The sequence below is a fragment of the Chelon labrosus genome (assembly GCF_963514085.1).
Source record: "Chelon labrosus genome assembly, chromosome: 22".
NCBI lineage: Eukaryota > Metazoa > Chordata > Actinopteri > Mugiliformes > Mugilidae > Chelon > Chelon labrosus.
In genome coordinates this window covers 8,301,756-8,310,522 of record NC_140355.1, presented here as the reverse complement: position 1 = coordinate 8,310,522, position 8,767 = coordinate 8,301,756, and the positions used below count along the sequence as shown (strand labels likewise).

The window sequence follows — 8,767 nt, the reverse complement described above, 5'->3', positions numbered from 1 at the left end:
AGCTCAGCTTCTGCGGGGGAGGGCCTGAGAACTACAAGGAAGCAGGTAGTACTGTAGCAGGTCTACGGATTCTGTGGGAGTTCTGAAGGCGAGTGAACAGGGGGATGTTAACACAGGCGTCATGGAGGGAAGATAGATATAACTCGCATAGTCATATATCCCATTTTGTAATGATATAGTTGTTGAAAATCAGAGAAGTCACTGTTTAAATTAGCTTTTCTCGCTTTTTTTATTCCTAATAATTATACTATCAACTATTTCAAACATTTAATTAATGTCAGATCTCTTTGTTTTAGCTCATCCATTTAGGTGAACAGGACAGAAAATGCTTTTTGGATATAACGGCATTTTCAATTATAAAACACTTGCGTCAAACAATCTTATTTGGCACTAATGGCACTAGTTGGGATCTCCAGAATTTAATCACCATCAGCCCAGACGTCCACCTGTGAACGCGCGAAGCTCCATGAATATTAATTGCGTCTGGGAAGAGGAAACGTGAGAAAAAAAAAGCTATAAAAGCTGGAGGTCTATAGGGCAGGCTGGCTGGGAATCTGCGGACGAGACCGCCTGCTCGCTTGTAACACAAGGTCCCTACACAGAATTAAACACGCTCCATTGGAGGCGAGTGCGCGTCTTGTCTCCGCCCCCTCCCGACAAGGCGCAGCATCCATCCTCATGGGCTCGCACGCTGCGTGATCCACATCACAAACCGAGAAGCGGCGGTGGCTTGAGCCGAGCCGATGGAGGAGTAGTAGTAGTGCGCGTAGTAGTGGGGGTGCAGCGTCCTCACGGCTCTTCCCTTTCCGCACCGTTTTCTCCCGATTCCTCTTTTAATGGAGTCGCCGTTTCCCTGGAATATCGCTTCACCTCAACGCGACGGTAAGTGTTTTGCGGGCGCCGCGCGGAAGGAATAAAACGGGAGTGTGGAGCTATTGTCTGTTGCTGAGGCAAGTTCGGAGCAGAATCAAGTCGCTGCGCTGGACTCTTTTATTTTTTATTTTTTGTATTAAACGCATGCAAGCTTGGGATGGGATCTGCTTTGTGAATTTAAACATATTTCTCTTGCGGATTAAAAAAAGATGTGTTAGAAATGCTTTGTGGGAGAAGCGATATTTTGGACAGACACCTGTCTCTGCCAGCAACAGTGACCTCCCTTATTTACGCAAATAACACGCAAGGTAGCACCGTCCTCCAAGCTGTGCGCCTCACCATTGGTGACAGCAAACTAAGATTTACGCAAATGTGTCGCCTCTGGCTCAGATGTGATTTCCGTCCAGCTTAAAATAAAAAAGAAAAGAAAAAAAATTGGCCCATCTCCCCGCCCCCCAACATCTCAGGCTGGCTGATCCTCCTCAAGCAGCCCCCCCCGCCTCCCCTCCATCCCTCCCTCCATCCCTAGACGTGCACACGGTGCAGTTGATGCCTTTCAGATCGCTGAATGACTGGAACCCCGTGCTTGATGCATGCAGGAGTGTAGGGTAACCTTGAAATGAATTCAGTGCAGCATGTGTCATCATCCTCTGCTGATTGCTTCTTCTATCATCACCATGCCGGGAATGATGCCACGCGTGTGCGGTCTTGGCCTGAGCATGGGCATAATAGATACATGCACCTCACTCTCTGTTAGTGCTTCAGATGTAGGAATAACACAGTAAGTAAGGAGATGATTTTACTTGCAGGGCATCTTTAACCTTAATAATATGACTCATCCTCAATAGTATCCGGATAAAGCTGCTTTTATGCATCACTTAAAGTCAAAATGCCCGAGGATTGTATTTTACTATCAGCTACACTTTGGATTTAAAGCAACAGAAAAAAAAAATCTGGTGTCATTAACAAAGCAGAAGTCATGATTCTCCTTGCATGCTGTGTACAAAGTGCTGCATATGCATGTTACATTCCCAGATGTGTTCAAACATTGCTTTTACTTCTGCTCTTCCTAACTGATTTCGTGCACGTTGCCATTTTTGTTTATTTTTTTTTACAGAATCATCCTTGTGTCCCCTTGGCTGAGCACTGAAAATTAAGATCACCCACCCGGAGAGGCACATATTTCTTAGCGGCTATTTGTAGCTGGAAGCTGTGATTTTTTATTTTATTTTTTTTTTGCTGCGCGTGTTTATGTTTCGCAGGTGTATAGCCCTGCTTTGCCCCCGTCTTAAAGCAGACAGTGTTTTTCAGCAGACAGATGGCAGGTGGCTGGACATCAGGTGAGCCTTGGCGGGATATGCTGAATGCAAGACACCCTTTTGGCATTCACCCACCATGCCGTTCCTGTTAACAGCACAGATGCATATTCAAAAATGTGTCTCTGGTGTGTGTGTGTGTGGTGTGTGTGTTGTAGAGTTGTGTGGTGAACACTTGGAAAAGGTCCCTCTGTAAATTATTCCATAGACCTTATTATCGGCCTGTCCTTCAAAAGCGATGCCATTTGTGTAGCAGAGAACACAACATGCTGAGGTCACAGTGACATCATTTTGACTTTACGTCATGTTATTGGCAATGACATACTGTAGGGATGGAGGTTGGCCTATGATGACAGCAGCAGACTTATAATGGATACCGTCACCATTAAGGGTTTGGGTCAACACCACCTCTTCATCAGCTTTATATCCTTGTCAGTTTTAGCAATATTTTAGCCATCTTAGTATATAGTTACGTTTAATAAATTTAGATTATTCTATGCCAGGAGTGCCTAATACGTTGAGCACGATTGACCAGTAAATCGCGAGGGCAGCGCGGGTAGATCGCGTGCCATTGAAAAAGTGTTTTAGCTGTTAGTCTGTCATTTATCTGTTGCACCTCCAGAACAAACAGCAAGACAAACATTCATCACCTTTTTTTTTTGCACACATCCACAGCTACGCACATCAACAACAGCGACTCAAGACTAACGTCTTTCTTAAATGGGCTGCAATACTTTTCTAAAGGTGCTGTGCAACATTTTTTCTTCTCAGAACAATAACTAAGATGGATAGAGCTGTAGCTACAATTAATATAACTTAGGGTAGGGCAGGGTAGGTAGAGCCGACTGGGGCCTTTCTGTGTGGAGTTTGCGTGTTCCCCCTGTGTCTGCGTGGGTTCTCTCCGGGTACTCCGGCTTCCTCCCACCGTCCAAAGACATGCTGGTTAATTTAATTGGTGATTCTTAATTGGCCCTTGGTGTGAATAGTTGTCCGTCTCTCTGTGTTAGCCCTGCGATAGACTGGTGAATGAATGAATATGTACGTAGATCACTTTGAATTGGTCACTGTAAAAGCAGCCCGCAAACCAAAAAAGGGCGGGCATCCCTGATGATCTAGGCTATTGATTATCTTAGCAGTCAATTAGTCCTTTGGTTAAGTTACCACTAAATAACTACTTCTTAATGAGTATGATTCGGTGGCTTTCCCCCATCTAGAGTGTGACATACATTTATGGAACTCTACATTGTTTTATAGGGACAAACTGCTTATAACTTGCTAATGCACGGACAGTCTGAGTTGCTGTACCAGCTGTTAGCATCTGCTCTAGTGAGCCTTTGTTCTCATCAGAAACAACACATAAGGGCACAACTGTGATTGCCAGGTTGCCACCAACCAACATTCTCTCTGTTGGGGTGCTCATGGAGAGTGGTTGCGCTACAGTGGCAGGCCGTTTCATTTTCACAAATAGCCTGTCCGATTTGATTTTTCTTTTTTTTGTGATTGGGTTTGAACTTCTTTGGTCATTTTCAGCATGCCTGACAGTGGGAGTCGCCGTAGTTGTGGACGAATATAGACAATGCAATGCACCAGTGTAGCCAGTACAAATTCATGTGTTTGCACAATGAGCGTGAGGCTGTGAGGCTTGATTGCAGGCCTAGTTTAGGTTAACAGTGGTATATAATAGTGACACTTTCTCACAGTAACAGCTGTGACTGTTCCTCATCCTATTTTTCATTATCATCGGGGTTTGACTTGATGTATTGCTTCATTTCGGCCAGGAAATACAACAATGAGCATTTTTTTTGTTGCCTTATTCTTTTTTTCTTTTGCTCTATGTCTGTGACTTTTGCAGGAAAGCACAGTCTGGATTTTATAATTAGGCTGCAGTAGGCAAAATTTTCTTATTATCATAAATCTCCAGATGAAGAACAAGGGGAGGGCTGCTCGCAGAGCATCCCATGAAATTTGTCAAAATGAAATTCAGCTGTAGTGTATGATTTCGTCCTTACATAGCGAATCAAAACATGAATACGAGACTCATTATCCCTCCTGACCAGTAGTGAGTGATTGCTCAGGGAAGCTGGGTACTCTTTTTCCTTGTCTTCTTCTTCTTTTCATCTGTTTATGTGAATTTGGTCTTTTTAGAATAAAAGGTTTCTGTGTTTTCTCATCATTTTTTATTTATTTTTTGTCAGCCACAAAAGCACACATGGTAAAAAAAAACATCTTCCTGTGGCACGGTAGTTTTCTAAAATGTACAGGGAAATGCCTTCTGTTGTTAAGTAAGCAGCACAAGACAGGCGTATTGCAGTGAAGCTGCAGAAAGAAATGACCTTTGAACTCGGCGTCTGATATCCAGCCCCTCTTCTACTCCCACACAAGAGACTGGCTATTGATCACATGCAATCACACACACACATATATATTTTTATATATATGTACCGGCTGCCTCACACACACACACAGACCCATTCCACAGTCCATAGCTAGCAGGTATTTGATTACCACTACATGTGGGGAGCAACGTTATTAGTGCAGTGGGGGTGTCCTGATTTGGCAATAGATCTGTCACTGTGATGTCTCCTGGGAATGATTGGCCCTATAGTGTGAGATAAGGCCTTCCTCTGGAGACTGAGTGGCCCTCCCTTTATCTCTGGAGGCTGATACATACAGGTGATATGGTGTCAGAGGGGGATGCATTGCAGCACTTCATGAATATGCTTTGGGTTTTGCCTAGTAAGGCTAAACATGTATGCACAAGGATGACTACAAGGAGAAGTGGTCTGCTGCTGGCTCAAGTTTGTGTTTTTTAAGCATACCAGAATTGCATTTCTTAGTTACCCACCCCAGTTATTCAAAATGTGAATAGGAACGAATGGAGAAATACCATTTGCAGCTAAATATCCCCATCCCTGAGTCTTACTTCAGTTATAAATTGTAAGTAACCCTGTTAGTAAGGAATCTGATATCGATATAAGCAAGCGTTATTAGAGAGGCAGAGATGCAGGCGTGTGATCTGAAATTGTTCAAGCTTGAGTAAAACTGCTTTCACACCTAGGTTGTTCCGAAACTGTGAGTGTTTACCCCTCAGGTTGGTACATTTGGGCTCATGTGAACACGCACTCTTTTCCGGAACAAATAAACCGAGTTGGGCGCGGTTAGAGGCGGTGGTCTCAGTCTAATTGCAGTCGCTCTCAAGGGTGGTTCCTTTGCATCGTGAATACGTTTCATTTTACATTTGTGAGTGTTTTCTCCACAAAGCGTAGATGCCTGATCAAACTGCACATGTTATTCATACACATAACACTGGCACATGAACCATAGCACAAAAATAAAGTTCACACACCGATGCGGATGCTCCATCTTTGAATTGATCATTTTCTGAAATCCAGTTTTTCCCGCAAAATTATGACCAAACAGTTTGGAAGAATGTTGTGTTGAGATGATATGTCTTTGTTTTGTCCTGTGAACACGAACCAAACTAAGGTTAAAGGCAACACTGTAACAATATTGTTTCAATTGCTCCCAGAATCGGAATGAAATATAGGAGAGAAAACACCCTAAGACATGTGGACTTATACTTGGGCTTCATGAATATACTTCATTAATTTGGTGAGATTAGTAATATTCAAACTTTCCTTGTCATATGTTGCAGATGAACAGTGACCATTACTAAATGACACACTGAAAAACAAGTACTTAAAGAATTTTTAAAAATGACATTTGACCCATAAAAGCTCAAGCCACAAGCATTGGAGCCTTAAATACTAAAATATGTTAACAGAGATTTGTAGACAAAGACATAGTAACGACCTACCAGTTAGCAGACAACAAGCTAAATCGGTTAGCATACTGTTCCACGGTAGCACACACAGAAAACTTGCTAAAATATAAATGATAATGCCACTGCAGCTAAACACCAGTCGGTTAACACACAATGGACACTGAAAGAACAACACTGATAGTGTCAATTAGCCAAATAACAGCAGCATGTTTAGCCTTAGCACGCTAACTTAGCCCTGTGGTTAGCTCCGCACCACCGTATAGCAACCACCATGTTAGCCCTGCTAGTCTCATTTTATTCTGCAGTCAATTCAAAGTCTCAATAATAGCGAATTCATACAACATACAGATAACGTTAGGAAACCATACTGTGGACTATGATTGTAGTAATAGTGTCGTATGACATTCCACACGCCCTACTAAATGTAGAAAAAATAGAAAAATGTAGAAAAACCTTTCATATTCCGGTATGAAAGGTTTCTCATAATACATGTGAAAAGACAAATTGTGTCTCATTTTAAATAAATATCCGGGACTTGGAGTCACATTTTTGCCCCCTCTCTGACTGAGTTTGATCTCACTTTATTAGATGTATGTATCTGTGACAGATGTATGTTTATCTCGTTCCTCCAAGCTCTCTTCTCTTTTTCTTTCTCTACCCGGCCGGCCTCAAGCAGATGGGTCCCCACATATGAGCTGGGTTCTGCTCAAGGTTTCTTCCTAAAAGGGAGTTTTTCCTTGCCACCGTCCCCTTCATGCTTGCTCTGGGGGTTTCAGGCTGGGTTTTGCAAAGCGTCTTCAGACAGTTTGTACTGTTGTTGATGCTATATAAATGAAAATTAAGTGAATAGTTGAGACGTCAGTGTATATTATCAGATTACGCTTGTCTTCTCCGTGGCATCACTCTGTTCAAGTTTGCATTTATCAAAGCAGTTTTCTTGCCCGACAGCACAAATAGAAAATAAATGTGGTGCTGATCAGTAATAAAGGGCCTCATGTAGGTAGTGATTTACAAACCAATTTCTTCCAATTTCTGTTAGTATCTACTATTCGTTCTTTTTTTTTGTACACATTGATTTCTTGGACTCAGTGGTGTTTTTCTCATATTTGTTCTTCTCTGACATTTACGCACACTACATGAGTTTTGGGCCGATATTATTTCCAATTTATCCCTCCCTAGAAATCCGAGAAGAAATTGGTCTGGACCTTTTTCTGTGCTGAGATTTGTCCCAGATTCTCTGGTTATGTGAGAAGAATGAGATTTAAAATCTCGACGATTACATCAGTTCTTTTACAGTAGCCAATGAGAGAAACAAGTCAACGGGAACACAGAGCAGCTGACGGTGTTGTCAAGCATGGGTAATCATTGTTGCCCTCGAGGTTAGCTGGCATACGTCTGTTAACACATCAAAACTGAAAGTTAAAATATCTTATTTCCAGTTCTTGTTGGAGAATAAACACCTTATGTTGTTTCCCGTCTACACTCACTCAGCCTCCTGCTTTGTTTTCAGAGAACGTATACAGTTACAACAAGTTGTCTTATTCGCTGTCTTGTTTAGATCCACATCCCTTTGCGGTCACATCGGGTGGTGCACCCAGTGTTTCATGACTTATTGCAGTAATCTAAATAGTGTCCTGTAGTGTGTATTACACACTATTGTTGTTTGCATTCCTTAATACGTGTGTGCATGTTTGAGAGTATAAGGAATAATACCTTGAAATGTTCTCCTTTTGTGCGTTTGATGCAATATGATTTCACAGTCTAGTTGGACTTAAAAACTCTTGTAGTCTGAACAAAGCGAAAATGACCTGGCTCGTGGAGACATAAGAGTTTATGTCTCAAAATGACAGCAAATGGAAAAAAACAAACAGGCACAGGAGCGCTTCAGCAGCAAAAGAGAGGTCCTGTTGGCCTCTTCAGCTGTGCCCTTTGTGCACACCTTGCCAAATATGGCGGATTAAGGCAGTCAAGTCCCCACACCACCCAAAGACATTTTCACTGCCACTGCCAAGCCAGTGGGGGAGTGGAGAGGCGATGCAACGGCTCATACCAAGGTCAACAACGCAAGGAAACATAAACATAAAATATATCACGAACTAATCAAATGTAGATGATTGAATTTGATTTGAAGGCTAAATAATAACTATTGGTTCATTTATCCCAGTTAAAGGTTGGATTGAATTACATGCATTCAGCTTGTCCCCCTTCGGCCATAATGGACTGCTTGGCTTGGGCAATCCTCCCCCCCCCCCCCCCCCCGTTTTCATATCAAGCCATTTTCTTTTATTTGAGTTTATGTGCATCCTTCAAGTGACACGGCACTAACAGCATCACAGATGTTTTGCTTTGTCTAATTTTTTTAATTTTCTTGGACGATTTCCTGGACACTTCCACTTTTCATTGTTTATTTGACAGTAAGTCAATTAAACTGCTGCTTAGGTTCTTCTTCTTATAACAGCCTTTTTATGATGGCATTTCTAGGATTCTTATGCATATATCAGCGTATTGTGGTGTTTAAGGGGCGTTGCCTATGCTAATAGGCAGCACACCTTGATACAAGCTGATCTGGTTGGTTAAGAAAGCAGTTGACTTTTTCTCTCAAACAAAATAGAAGTTAGATTTCACGATGTTGGAATAGCTTTTATAGCTTCACATTTACCCCTTTGTGTATGGTGGATGGAATAAAGTAATAAGAGCAGCTCTGCCTTTGTACATATCTTAATATGATGCAAAGGCAAAACGAAATTACCGCCATTTCGCTGCTGCTCTACCTCCTATAATGTTTTTCTTTCTT

General features: G+C 42.1%; 1 protein-coding gene across 1 annotated transcript in view; it reads left to right on the top strand.

Annotated features, from left to right (window-relative positions):
- Positions 1–753: 753 nt before the first annotated feature.
- plppr1 (phospholipid phosphatase related 1) overlaps positions 754–8,767 on the top strand; it is a 48,779-nt gene continuing 40,765 nt past the window's right edge. The window contains exon 1 of the mRNA XM_084571636.1: positions 754–882. The gene's annotated coding sequence lies outside the window, so the exon portion shown is untranslated. The remainder of the gene's footprint in view (positions 883–8,767) is intronic.